The sequence below is a fragment of the Chinchilla lanigera genome, unplaced genomic scaffold, assembly GCF_000276665.1.
Source record: "Chinchilla lanigera isolate Chin_1 unplaced genomic scaffold, ChiLan1.0 scaffold00034, whole genome shotgun sequence".
In the NCBI taxonomy this organism is placed as follows: Eukaryota; Metazoa; Chordata; class Mammalia; order Rodentia; family Chinchillidae; genus Chinchilla; species Chinchilla lanigera.
Window position 1 is genome coordinate 21,295,580 of NW_004955435.1, and position 14,665 is coordinate 21,310,244.

A 14,665-nucleotide genomic window follows, 5' to 3' on the forward strand; every position below is an offset into this window, starting at 1 on the left:
TTTTTTTTTTGGTTTTTCTCCGGTACCAGGAACCGAACTCACGACCTTGCGCTTGCCAGGCAGGCGCTTTTGCCACTGAGCTAAATCCCCAGCCCCCTTATGTCTTTTTTCTTGAGAAACATTTCAAGAAGTTTGTCAGTTACATTCATTTTTCTAGTCACAAGTTTGGGCTTGTTTGATACTCTCTATTATATGCTTCTTTACTATTTTATTATTTTTTGCTTTTATATGTAATCTCCTTCATTCTATTACTTAGATTTTATTCTGTTCTCAAATATATGAAGTTGGACATTTAGTATATTAATTTTAGGTCACCAGTATCATGATCAAATAAATCTCTTTTCTTTGTGCATTGCCTAGTATCAAGTATTTTGCTGTATCAACACAGAACAAACTAAGACATCTATTTTCTAATTGTCTATTCTAGACAAGGAAGCTTCAAAAATGAAGCAATAAAACTATGGTACTGTATATAAACTCCTTTCTCTTGAATGCTCCTTAATTAATCATCCTTACAAAGAATTCCTATGACCAGTTGGTGAAAGCCTGATAATTTCACTGTAACATTTTCAGTCTAATGTATATTTATATCTCCAAGGAAATTATGTATATTTTAATGTAAATCATTTTTCATTCATTATTCTTCCATGTTAGCTTTTAATTTTTGCTTGTATACACTAAAAATGAACCAATTCTGTCTTATCTTTAAAAAGACTGGAAAATCAAGGAAAGAACCTGTGTAGGGTAGTAAAAGAGCTAAAAAATGTGACCATAGTAATAGTCCCCCCAAAAGCCAAAGGTAGTGCCTTAAACCTAATGACACTAAAAGATTTTAAAAACTTGCATAAGCCAAATGCAACAGAAGGTTCTTCCAAGAATGGGAATGAATAAATGTTTCCAGCATGGAATAAATGTCATTGCAGTCAAAGATATTACCACATAAGAGAAGAATACTGAGCACACATGTGAGCACTGGAAGCCCTCTAGTCAAAGGTCACACATTAATAGGCAACAAACGCTCCACGTTACTTACTATGGGAACAGCAGAGACACAAAATGCACATTGGAATGAAAGCACACTCTAGATGTCCTCCTTTCTACTCCCCTACTTTGTCCTTAAGAAGTAAGCAGTGCACTAAGAAATGTTAAGGAGGATTCTGGTGGATAGAAAGCTGTGGGGTGAGCTGCAGGCAGTGTAGTGACTGCATTAGATCTCTAGAGCATTTTTAGGTGGGAGAGTGTGGAAAAGATATTGAAAGCAAGAGCAGAAATGTATTGGGACTGAGATTTTCAGAAAAGAAAGACTACTTGTGGCAACAAAGTGGAGACATGTATGTCTGGGAAGCTCATTTGGATTTGATTTAGTTCAGTAGGGGAAAATCAACTTTGTCTTCATTCAGAACTCTTTTTACAGTTGTCCTCTCATTCTGCTTTTATATTTATCCATAGGGTAGAATAATAGATAATTTCTATATTTGACCTTCTGCCAAACTTTCTTAAAAAATACCTAGCATTTTCCCAATGTGTTACATTCCCAGTACCCACTGAAATGCTAGTGTTAAAACATCCATTTTGCAAATAATCTACTTATAATCCACAGCTATGATAATAATTTTTATATACTTAATAAGCTCTTTTTAACACAAGGAAAGGAGAAAATGTAGATATTTTCCATTCATCCCAAGTTAAAATTTGGACTGTCTCTAGTTTTACATGAAAAGAATGTTTTTCACTTTATGTACCGTTTCAGTTCTCATTGGAAAGTTGAAATAGGCATTCGGCTGAAAAGGTCACATATGCTTACACCACTGAGTCCTTACTGATTGGAATTTATATTGAGATGTATATGAGTGCTCAAACTTTCCTTTAAAGAAATTCAGAATTTCAGTTCAGCTAAAATATCCAAACCAGAATGCTGCCGCTGTGAAATCAAGATCAGTCTTTCCTGTCCATGCATGGTCACCATGATTCTGATTAAATCATGATTCTGACATAATGAGATATTTTGTTTGTTTTGAGAGGGATACAGTCACCAATATGTGGATCGAATTACTGGCTATTTCTTCAACAATTATTCTTACATGTATTATAGAAATATAATGTAACCATGGTCTGAAAAACAAAATGTAAAAAGTTTTGGTAAAATCATTATTATCAGTGTTTTGCATGTAGTAACATCAACTAATAGTAGCTATTACAATTTTCCTTTTATTCTTTTATTACCCTTAAAACATACTTCATTAGTAACTTGGACATGTAGCTGTATGTAAAAGAGTCATAGCTGTAGTCTCTATTATTTTGTTGCAATCATTAATTCCTCTGCTTCATCTCCCATACTAGATGGAAATGTTCTTTATTCTGTCTCATTTTCTGACCTCTAACTCTTCATTGGAAACTTTATCTTTTCACTCTCTTTGTGTCAGAAAATAAGAAGGGATGGATATTTTACAAATCTTCCAAGTTGAAATTGGAATGATTTTCCCTTAGAAGCAAAGTTTATGACAGCAAACAAGTGTATTAGCAATATAGAGGCCCATAACAAGTTTCCCCTGTTATGATAATAAGTGATCAAGGAAAGGATAGGGTAAAACTGTCCTCTGATTCAGAAATAAAATATCAAATTCTTGCAGTTCCAGAAAAGAACTGGAAATGATTTGAATGAGGAAGGAGAAGCAGAAGCAAAACCTCAAAGAGGAAATGACTATGGTGAGTGTGCGTGGTGTTGGTTATTTGGTAAGAAGACCAATAAGACTCAAGAATTGGTTAAAATAAAGACAGAGTATAAAGTTGGATAGACATTTACATTACTTCAGGAATATGCATAATAATGAGTGTGATCGCTGGACTAAAATACCTATAAGTTGGTCTAAGTTCCATAGGTAGGTTCATTCCTGATAGTAGATGGTCATCCTTCTGGGTGTGGACTCATTTCTCACCCAGCTTACCATCATGAACACTTGTCTGATTCCTTTCTTCTGAGGCCTGTTCTCATACCTTTTTCCTAGTCTTTAGATTTTTGTCTTGTTTCACTCTTCCTGAGTTTTTTTGTTGTCCAGATTTTAGGAAACTCCTGTTATGGTGTAATTCACCGTGTCCCTCCTACCTTAAGCATGTAATGCATTTTACCCTGGTCTCTTTTTTCCTGTATACAATGGGGGTTTCTCATAAAGGCTAGTTCCTGTCACTGACTCCAAAACTCACTCGTACAGATTTCCTTTTGGGAATACTCCCTGTGACCTGCTGCATGGACTATCCCAATAACTACCCTGCCACTGAGGTTGGTCACATTTCTATTGCTTACATATTTCTGCTCTGTCTGCTGGTTATGTAATTGTACATATCTGAATGAGCTTCTATTTGGTGACTCTCAATTGAAGAATCTTTAATACCTCCTTATTTCCTATGGTATGGAATCCTAGTCCCTAAGACTGGGAATTTCTAATTTTTGAAGAGAATATACCATTTTATTCATATTTATTTATCCTTAGGGTTTAAAACATAGAAAGCACTCAAGAAATCTTTGTTGAAGGGATAGATTCTATTTGATTTCTAGACTTTTTTTATAATCCAGTTCTTTCTATTTCTTGCTTCCCTTTAACACATACCCTATGTTACCTTTAGACATATCTTAGCTTTTCTTGTCCTCCTTGTTCCCTCTGCAATCTCATGACTTGTCATTATTTCCATGTCTTTGCTCACACTGATCCACTATTGAAATGATTCTATCTCTTTGTTTCGTAGATCAAGCTTTGCCTCTTTTAAGAAATCTTCATTAACTAATCTAGCCACAAGCAACAACTTCACTTTCCTATAATTGCTTCAGTGTCTCAATTTGATACATATTTAAGGAAAGGGTCTTGTAAATGTTGTATTCCTTCTCTTTTGTTTCAGCTGTGCCTAGGACTGTGCTAGGAACACAGTAGAGTTCCAAGTTTTTGTTCTGTGGGTTGCTGTAGAGCTTGCACAAATGCAGAAAAGGCAGTTTCTTCCCACTGTGGGCTTTCACATGCTGTCTTTAAAGCTCTGGTCTTTGATGTCTGTTTTACTTGGCAGTTCTTGTACATGGTAGGGATTGGAGGATTTGAGAGTCCTGTGTTCAAATCCCAGCTCTAGCTATATGACATGGGCCAAACCACTTAACTTTTGTTAGTCTCAGTTACCTTGTAAATGCTAATCAAGTAATAATAATTTCCCTAAAGGGCTGTTAGGAGAATGAGATGTGATAATATATATGAACAAGAGTCTTATAAAGTTCGGGGTAAATATTAGTGAGTTTTAGAAGCTCAATAATAAAACATGTTTGAATGAATGTGTCAGGGAATTACTCATTCCATGGTATCCAGATGAGGAGGCTCTGAAATTTATGACAAAATGGTTTGACCGAAAACCCACAAAATACCCACCACTTCATCTGTATTTTCTGTGTTCTTTTTAAAGGTCCTTTGTAATGTGATGGTTTTAGAAAGTTTTTCTTCACTTTAATAACCCCAGAGTTTCACAACTATTCTCACCATCTTAATAAACACCTAAGACACAGTTTGCTGCATATCTCTATCTGGTCTGCACATGGGTCACTTTGCAGGTCTTCTCCTAAGTGAGCTTCGCAACCTCCAAAGAAGAGGCTGTTTGCAACTCTGCTTTGTCACCCCTCTTGAGTCCTTCATGGCTGTGTTATGTAGGTTAATGGAACAGGTTCCCTTGCAGAGATGTCCTCACACCTGTCCTCCGGAGACTTTCTGCTCCTCTTCTTCTTCCTGGTTGTCATTCCTATGGTAGGAATTCCAAATGGGAAGGGCCCCTCTGTTCGTGACACCAACTGCTGAGCTGCAAATGATAACTTATTCTGGTGTGGTGTTGACAGAGGAGAAAGGCTGCGGGAGGCATGTGCCCTAACAGCAGGTGGCGATCCTGGTTTCAAGGAGAAGTATCTGGACAATTTTTGACAACAGCACAAGCCTAGTTCAGGATGTTTTTCCCCTGCTGCATTTGTTATTATCAGTTCCAAGAACAGGCAGGAACCTGGCAGAAAAGCCCTTAAGGGCAAACTTCTCTACGTTTCTACTCAGTGTCTCTAATAATCAACTACTGTGATATTTCACTTTTTATTTCCCTTATTTTTAAACTATGTTGGAGGGTATGAATTTGTAGATTATTTACATTTTGACCAGTGATTTACATTCTGAGTTATAAGCACAAAGTACATTGTTATCATTCACCAGAGTATGTTTATAGTAGGTTTAAAAACATAATAGGAAATAAATTAATTAATAATGGTACATTTACATAAGAATTAATGTACTTATTACCATGATATTACAAAAGGATACTAAGTTACATGAAACCGCCCAAGGTATGTTAACTTCAAAGAAGCAAGTTACTAACATAGTTTGAGAAGTTCAATCTCAAGCTCATATGCATATGTGAGGCAGTATGGGCTACAAGCATATCCTCAAGAGTTAGGCTGCCTAGGTTCAAGTTTCGGTTCTTCCATAGAATATGTGTGGGCACTCAGGAGACTCAGTTTCTCTATGCACGTTTCCTTATATGTTAAGTGGAGATAGTTACTTTGCCAATCCCAGCATCCATGCAATAGACATTAGCTCTTCTTCTAATAATTATATGTGCATAGATAAAAGTGATAACACTAAATTGAGATTATCTCTGAATTGTATGATTTGAATTATTTAACTTTTCTTCATTATGCATACAGTGTGTATACTTGTAAATCTACAATAAATCCATAATAATTTAGTTCCATAGTGAAAGTAACTTAAGGTCAGTTTGCTATTAAAATATTAAAATGATGAATATTGGTTTTATTTTCTTGCAAGTTAAGATTCTTTAGACTATGGAAGAAGAGATCTCACAAAAAAATTAATATGACACTCAAAAAGTTATAACAGGTCATTTTTTTCAGATTCAGATTCTGTTGAACCCTAAATATTTATTTGGAGAAGGCATTACTAAACTACTAACCTTAAGTATTACCAGAGTCTAACTATTTTGTTTTTGTTTTATCAACTTTATTGACTTATAAGGATTAAAACAGACAAATGCAATGAAGGGGGCAGTCTGATGGAAAACTCTGGCAAATTCAAGAAGTGAGCTAGTTCTTCATACAAACACATCCAAACAGGCTGTGTTGAAAGCCATAACAAGAGAAAAGGGAAAGTAAGAGTCTTAACTTATTACCTCCTACATTCTATCCCTTCCCTTCCCTTCCTTTCCCTTTCCTTCCCTTCCCCACTGCCTTACCCATTTTTCATTTCCCTCCCTTCTGCTCCCTTCTTTTCCCCTCCACTTCCCTTCCTTTATCTTTATTTCTTCATTCTTTTGTTTATTCAGCAAAACTTTTGAGCTCTGCCTTGTTTTTGATATTCCAGTAAACTTTGAGAATAAAAAATTATGCAAAATATTTTCTGTAGTTTCAAGGAGGGAATGTCTGATGGTGGTGATAGCTAACTCAGTAGGCAATCACATTATAATGTGGTCAGTGCAAGAGGACCATAACTAAACTGATTTTGTGATGTGATGCTTGATGGTAAGGGGCATGGCTAGTGGCTTCCCAGGAAAGGAGCCATTGACTGAGCACTGCAGAAATTAGAAGAAGGTGAGGATGGAAAGAGGGAACAACACATGTGATTGAGACAATAGTTTGAGAAACTGCAGGGAGACCCATAGGGTAGGAGAACTTCATGTAAATGAAGGCACAGAAAGAAAGGGGGACAGGAAGCAACATAATGGGCTTGGTGTGCTGAGTGTGGTAGTTACTATAACAAAATATCTGAGATAGTCAACATATAAAGAAGGAAAGTTCACCTTGGCTCATGGTTTAAAAACTTATAGTTCATGGCTAGTTGGTCCTGTTGCTTTGGGGCAAAGGAAGCCTTTATGGCAGGAAGTATATGTTAGAGCAAAGCTACTACTCTCATGGCTGGGAAGCGTTAAGAAAGACAGCAAAAAAGATCAAGTTCCCATAACCCCCTTGGGATGTGCACCCCCAGCAACCTAAGCTCTCCCACCAGGCCCCACTTCTTACTTCCATCATCTCCCAACAGTATCCTGCTGGGGATACAGACTTTGGGGAAACACTCCAGAACCAAACTGTAGCAAGTGTTTATTTCTCTTCTGCAAATGTGGAAATCTATAGGGAAATCATGGAGAGTAACTCCATGGTTTGGGCATAATCATTTTTTCATGTTGATTTCTGTGTTTGTGTATGTAATATTTGTCACGTCCATAAGCTGACTATACTAAAACCTGTCTTTCTGGCCACTGCAACAGTGAGATAAGGTTTACAAGGAACCTAGTGCAGTACCTGGGTTTATAGATACAGCGTGACGGGTGAGTCAAAAACAACTTCTCCTGGCAAATCAAAAGGACTGCTGGGATTGAATTAAGTAAGGTTTGGCATTTAATCTCAGTTGTACTACTCTTGGCGTTGTGACTTGAACACATCCCTTGACTTCTCTGGGCCTCGGGTTTTCCCTTTATACAGTAATTTGAGGTTAATCTTATCAACCACACCCAATTAAGCATTAAGGGTCATGCTTGCCATAAAGTCCCCAATCTCCTTCTTTTCTCTTCTTTGCAATCTTCCTTTCTTTGCTTCTTTGTTTCCATTTTGAGATGCAGATTGTGTAGCCAGCTCTGTCTTTCATGAAGAAGAACACCCTGGAGTGGGCTATCATTCTCAAGAATCTGTCATTGGAAGCACGAGCAGCACACAGTACATGTTGAACAACATCTACAGGTTCCACATATGCCTGGGAAGGGGGGAAAGAGAGAAGCTGGCAGGACCATGGTGAGGGAGCCAGAGCAAGTGTGTGCACACAGCACTTCTGGAGCATGACCTTGCTGCAACACCCACTGAGCTGCTGCTGGAAGGCCTTCACAGGTGTAGACCATATTCAAGGCTTAAATCAAGGAAAAGTATTACCACATGCTTCCCACACAGAGACTAAAGCAGAGAGGGCTGCTTCTTCAAGGCAGACTGGGGTGGGGGGAGTGGAAGTGAGGAGCCGGAGGAGGAAGGGGGAAAAACAGAAGAGCTGCCAATGTAAAGAATTCATTAGAGAAAAGTCATGTTGTGACCTGCAAGATGAAGATGAGTGAAAATTCTTGTATGATTTAGTATTCTGTGGAAATATTCCAAACCATATGGTCTCTGCACAGGCAGTGGTCTTTTACATTTATTTCAGGGAAGTCCTACCGCATGTTCCTCTGCGTGCTGCTTGCTGGGTCTGAGCTTCTTTGTAACATGCCAGCAGGTTGCAGACTGTGGAGCTTGATTCAGACTCTGCAATTACAGAAGCCTGGGCCTGTGGGAGAACTAGGAGACCGGCTGACTGCGTGGGGAAGCGACACATCCTAGCAGAGCCCCTTGAGCCGTGGGTGGTCTTCCCTCTGAAGACAGAGGTGTTATCAGGACATATTACTTTCTGTCATCTCCCAGGTAGTTTGGATTAGTTGGATAGTTTTCAAACTTTTTTTAGAAGAGATAGTTTTTAAGAAAAGCTTTTAGGAAGAATGACAACCCTTTGAAAAACAAAAAGCAGAAAATGTGCTCTACAACCTAATACATGAACAAATATATCTGCTTTGGTTAGAAATTAAGATGGAGTCCTACAGTCCTGCTGGTTAGCTTTTTCGCCTTATGCAAATCAGTTCCTGAATAAAAATATGAAAATTGTACATGATGAAATGGAGATGCTACAGATTAAGAGAATTGTCCATCTACCCCTAATGAGGTAAGGTGTATTGAAATATGTATTGAAATCACATTCTTCTGAAGTTTGTCTTGGTGCATTTTCCTACTCTTAAATTGGTATTTTTGCTTTTAGGGTAGGGGTGGTTAAAATGATTCTGTATCCGATGAACCCAGAGGTACAGGAAGGAATGAGAGAGTCTGAAGATCCTGATCTTTCTCCTCTGCAGCAGTCCTAGAGAAGCCTCCACACCTGGTCACCACTGGGGTCAAAATGCACATCTGTTGAGCTGATATGAAATGCTGTGGTTTTGGGCAAGAATCCCTGGGAACCCACAGCCCCTCCAGGCTTTGACTTTCCCTATTTCAAAGAGCCTTCAACTCCGAGGGGCTGCCTTCTCTCTGGAATGCTGTATCTTCCTGGGAAATGGCCCTGGGCTCTGGGCTTAGGCAGAAAAAACTGAAATTGCGAGTTTATTCTTTAGATAAGCCAATTTATAACAATTACATCACTGTGAAAGTGTGGCAGGAGGACCATAGTTAAGCCTTCTTGAGATTTTTGTTTTGTTGAGCTATGAATCTTCTCTCTAGTCAAAGAACAATTTGATTTGCATGCAAGTTTTTAATGTTTTCAAAATTATTGTTTCAAGATTCTTGCTGAACTTCTGATTTTCCCAAGCCATTTAGAGTCAGGTCTTTTAATTCCCATTAAATCTACTGGCCTTTATGAATATGCCATGCCTTCAACTATCTAGAGGCATGGATACCTGCTGAAATCATCATGGGTGTAACAGGGACAGTGAGGCTCACCAAGGACGCCATCTGCTTTTCAATATTTGCCAAAATCATTGCACTTGGTGGGACTGTGGGCTGGTTCTGACCAATGAAACATGAGCTGTGGTGGAAAAAGTGCATAGGCAAATCTCCATGCTCCCCTTCACTGCCACTAGCATTTTCCAGATGGTGAAACCCTTTTAGGTCTGAGACCCCTCAGTAACTTTCATAAGTGGAGCACTCTCCTCAACAGATCCTCACTGGATTATCTTTGTTGTTTTAAGTCATAGAGCTCTCAGAGCTCACTTGCTATGCAGGGTAACCTGTGTAATCATGATTGATACAGGACATTTAGACCTGAAGCAAGTAAGGCCTGAAGTCCTGCTATAACAAGAGCTACACTGGAGGTTTCTGTTCAAGATCAGGTATTCCCACAGTTTTAGGCACTTCTATGTTAGTGCTAACTCCATTCACCTTACAAACCCTGTACATCCTTTTGTAATGCTGCCTTCCCCTTGGTAATTTGTAATTGGCTATGGTGGAAGTATTTACATCACAAAACTGGCAAATGCTATGAAAAATGGCATTTCCCCTGTCAAGCTACTTGTTAAATGCATTTAAAGCATCACACTATACTTTATATAAGATTATTTGTAAATGAGAAATAAAATAAAAAAGCAAGTTTACAAGGCTTGACTTAAGCAAAATTATTACACAAAACAAAAACCAGCACACCAATGGTTTTATGTCTCTCCAGAGAGGTTCAAGGTGGGAACAGGAAATGTGACAGTCGGGTTCTCCATGGGTAAGAACCCCCTATGGTCCCCACTTGACTCACTTTCTTGTTTGTAGAGATATAACTTGTAGCTGTATTTCTCTCCAAATTGTATAATAGGTGGTCAAAAATGTGTTTAATTTAGAAAAAAATATTTTCCATGTACCTCTTTCTTCATTTTTACTATTATCTTCCTTTATGAAAACAAAACTAATAGTTTCAAATTTGATTTTTTAGAAGTTTGATATTAAATTTAAAAGCCTAATGAATGATCATTGTGTTAAATATTTAATACTTTTGCTTGAGGATTGCATATGATATGAAAATTCCTTCATATAATACTTATGTTTTCACAGACCAAAATTCTTTTACTACCTATGAGAAACTCCATGCCTTGACTTCATAGTCGTGAAGATCTCTCCTATTTCGGTGTCTCACACAGTGGTCTTGACTTTAGTAAGCACAGAGGAAAAGTGATGAGAAGTTGGCCAGTGGTCTCCGTACTGTCTTCTCCAGAAGTAGGTAGAAAGGTCCTGCTTAGGTACATGGAATCACAAAGTAGGAAATATTCATTTCTCTATGTGCACCTCTACTAACCACCTCTGGTTAGCATTTCCCCTGTTGTTTCAACTGTGAAATGAGGAGAATATGTACTGAAGTAGGCTAACATAAAGACTTAAGAAAGATATCTTATGAAAACTTGATATATTTCTTTTTATAAGGAGTTATAAAATAATTTTGATTGACATTTTACATTGTTTGGCTTGAATTTTAAATGTCAATGGTGAATAGCTTATGTTTCATTAAACTGACAACTGATACATGCTAAAAATAAGATGCTGGGATGCCTTTTCTGCTTATGTAATTCTGAGAAACAGCCTGGCCTTGACCTTCTTGACCTCAGTTTCTTGCTTTGTAAAATGAAGTCTTTAACATAATGATTTGTAGGTCACTTCCCAAGTCAAACCTCACTTTGCAAGTGTGTCTTCTCTGACTGTCACAGGGCTGCAAGTGTATTCATTTCTTACATATGCACAATGCAGTAACTGGCTGCAAGGACTCGTAAATAGAGATGATATGAGATCCCTATCCTCACAGGACTTATACTTTAATGGAGAAGACATGTAAAAAGCAGTTATAATGCAACAGAATAAAGGCCGCTTACGGCTGATACAGATGGAGGACTTGGGAGTCACACCTGATTCATTTTTGGAAATGAAAATAGTAAGGATCAGAGATGAAAGTGATATAAAGCAGATGGAGAGCTGAGACCAGGCGAAGCCAGAGAGATATCTGTGGTGCAGATTTGAACAGGTACTACTCACCTTTTTCCTAGGCCCACAGTGTCTCATTTGATAGTCACAAGAAAATGAGGTTAGCTATAGAAAGAGACAGAAACTGTTCTAGGCAAAGGGAACACAATATGTAAGGCACAGTGACAGGAAGCTAAAAGTAATTTCATATGTCTGGATTTTGATGTGAAGTTAAGGTTGTAGATGTGAAAACTAGAGTGGTAAAGAGGCCCTGGCTCATGAAGTGTATTACAGAGTGTGCTAAGCTGTTTGAACTTTCTCTTCAGGTAATGTAGAGAACATTTTTTAAGAGTTAATAGTATGAGGGATAAGAAATTAAGTAAAAAAGACTCAAGGGACAGAAAGACCATTTGGATGATGATAGAGGTGGGGTTAGGGGGAAATAAACCAGACATCTTCTAGAAATGTTTAAGTGTTAGTGCTTCCCGGACTTACTACTAATTTAACAAATTGTATGGCCAGAGAGAAGAAAAAGATTTCTGCCCTGAGAAAGTGAGTGGATAGTGGCATTACTGATCAGAATATGTGACACACCAGTATACACCGGGTTCAAGAGGAAAGATGATGAGCTCAGGCTTTGGAATGTGAGGCTGAATATCCAAGAGGTGTTTGCTAAGGTGCTGGTACAAGTAGGCACTCATCGAGAGATACATACGTAGATACAGAGTTGTCTGATATGAAAGCAATGTGTGTGAATGAAACAGACCACATAGGGAAATGAAAAAAGAAGGCCTAAAAGATATTAGGAAGCCCTTCAATAATCAGGAAAACAGCTGCAAAATAAAGCACAGCTTCATAGTCATCACTGGGGCATGGCAGGTAAAAGGATAAGGAAGCCAGCAGTACCAGGCGTATTCAGGCCATCTTGTGTACACGGTTGTTTCATTGTGCTTTTATTGCAGTGGATTTCCAATCATCTTTAAAGATTTGTGTTAGTTTGTTGCTACAGAAACTGCTTGCTTCAGCGGGTGATTCTGTGTGCTCACTGCCAGGAAGCAGCAAACAGGCCTTTGCCTTGTGGTTTAGTGAGCACATGACCACTCATTTTGGAGGACAGAGGGACATTGGGTAGATTTACATTTCTCTTTCAAGTTACAAAGACAAAAATTAGTGACCTTTTGGATGCCCTTATCTAAATGTTCACACTTGAGAGAAAATTGCTTTCCCCAGGAAATAAGTAATAAATCTCTCTCACCAATGAAGTCCCACATATCCTGAAACAACAACTACAAACTGAAAAGGAGGAAAAAATCAAGCATTCCTCCCCTCCACACAGCCCTCTTCCTCCGAACCTGTGTCCTTACTGGACTATGGAGAGCACCAGTACGCAGACATCGCAAATTTCTGTAGGACTCATCCGAAAACACTGACCATGGCCGTGTGACCACGGCAAACTGCCCAGGGTGAGAAAATGTTTAGGCAGGGTCATTGCTGGAGGGACTCTGATTATAAGGCAGGTCAAATGAGCAAACCAAGCCAATGGCGCATAATCACGGCCAATGTGGAGAAGCAAGGAGCCAGGGTATGTGGTGGAGTTCCAGGTACTGTTTGGATATGCACCTTTACATTTGCTATGTCTGTTTTGCAGCAGTGTGTGTGTGTGTGTGTGTGTGTGTGTGAAAGAGAAACAGTCAAGTAGATTATTTTTTGTATTTTACTTATTTTGCTCTTTCCAGCCCTTTTAACTTTTCCCATCTTTGTTCTTCCTTCTTTTACATCCATCTTGCAATCTGTCACCACAATGAAATGTCACTAGCACCTATTTAAGATCTTCAAGGTTCTCCCACTCTTATAGCTGCGGGTCCATATTATAGCCTGAAGTCAGAAGGGAGAAAACGCCTAACTCCCAAGAGAACTGAGGCAGTTTTCCCAGAAAGGGTTAGATTCTAGAAATTTCACTTTTAACCCAAAAATTCAAAGAAATGTATTGTCTCATTCCATAATATTTATATTTTAATAAAAGTTAATGCCTTAAACTACTTATCATTGATGGAACATTAACGTTTCGGGAGAATATACCACTTTATACTATAAATAAATATTCCCCTGCTTGAGAAAAAGTCCTGTGGGAACCAGTGTCAGGTGCTAACCAGGCTCTGTTAGCTGGTCTCAAGTCTTACAAATGAATTTCGTGGAGCTTCATGCGTGGAGGAACTACGAGGTATTTTTTCTCCTAAGTAGGTGTGTCTAATAATATATGTCTGATTTATATGGGAAACCATTCCATTTGATATTGAAATATTGTTCAATTGAAGTTTCAAAGCTAGGAAAGAGCCAGGCTGTCCTGGGCCTGATTCCTTGTTCTGCACTTTACCAGATAGGTAACCTTACAGAAACTTCGACCTCTTCAACTTTAAAATTAGGATTATAATGGTATTTGCCTCCCATGCAGAGTTGAGCCTTAAAATACACAGAATGTTCCTGATACATGGTGAGTACTCAGTACATATCAACAATTGGAATTATTTTCTCTGGAAATAGTTTTAGAGGTGATTCAGGTACAGTTACAGGCAAAAGATGATCACAGATATCACTGGGTTGATTATATTAGAAAATCTGCAACAGCTGAAGAAATTTATAAAAGGCTCTCTGTGTTGTACCAAAACATACTCTAATATTTCTGAGGCTTAATGTGCATTATTAAGGCTTTATGAGCTCTTTATTCATATACACTTAGGAAAGATCTAAAATCATGCCACTTTTGCTTGAGTGAGGCAGTTATGATTAATTCTGATGAGCATACTAGCTTTTTTGACATTCTGTGTAATACAGTTTATTGTACTAATATGTCTTTGTCCAGAGCAGAAGTATCGCAAAAACTTAAGTAAAGAATATAAATAAATAAGACCATCTGGTAGAGGAGCTGAAGCAGATGTGGAGATTGAGGTACATCAAAGAAAAGCCCGTTATTATCTCGGTGACTGGCTAGTGCTGCATAATATAAACAACTTATAGAAATGGAATTAATCGTCCAGAGACGTCAGTTCATATGAAAGGATATTCTGAAAGCTGTAATCATTTATTGTTCCAATAATATTTATTGGGTTGGTATATATATATATATATATATATAAATATATATATATAAATATATAT

General features: G+C 38.1%; 1 pseudogene; it reads right to left on the minus strand.

Moving 5' to 3' along the window:
- The window catches only part of LOC102004637, an 11,799-nt pseudogene extending 3,430 nt beyond the window's left edge, over positions 1-8,369 (minus strand).
- Positions 8,370-14,665: the final 6,296 nt, after the last annotated feature.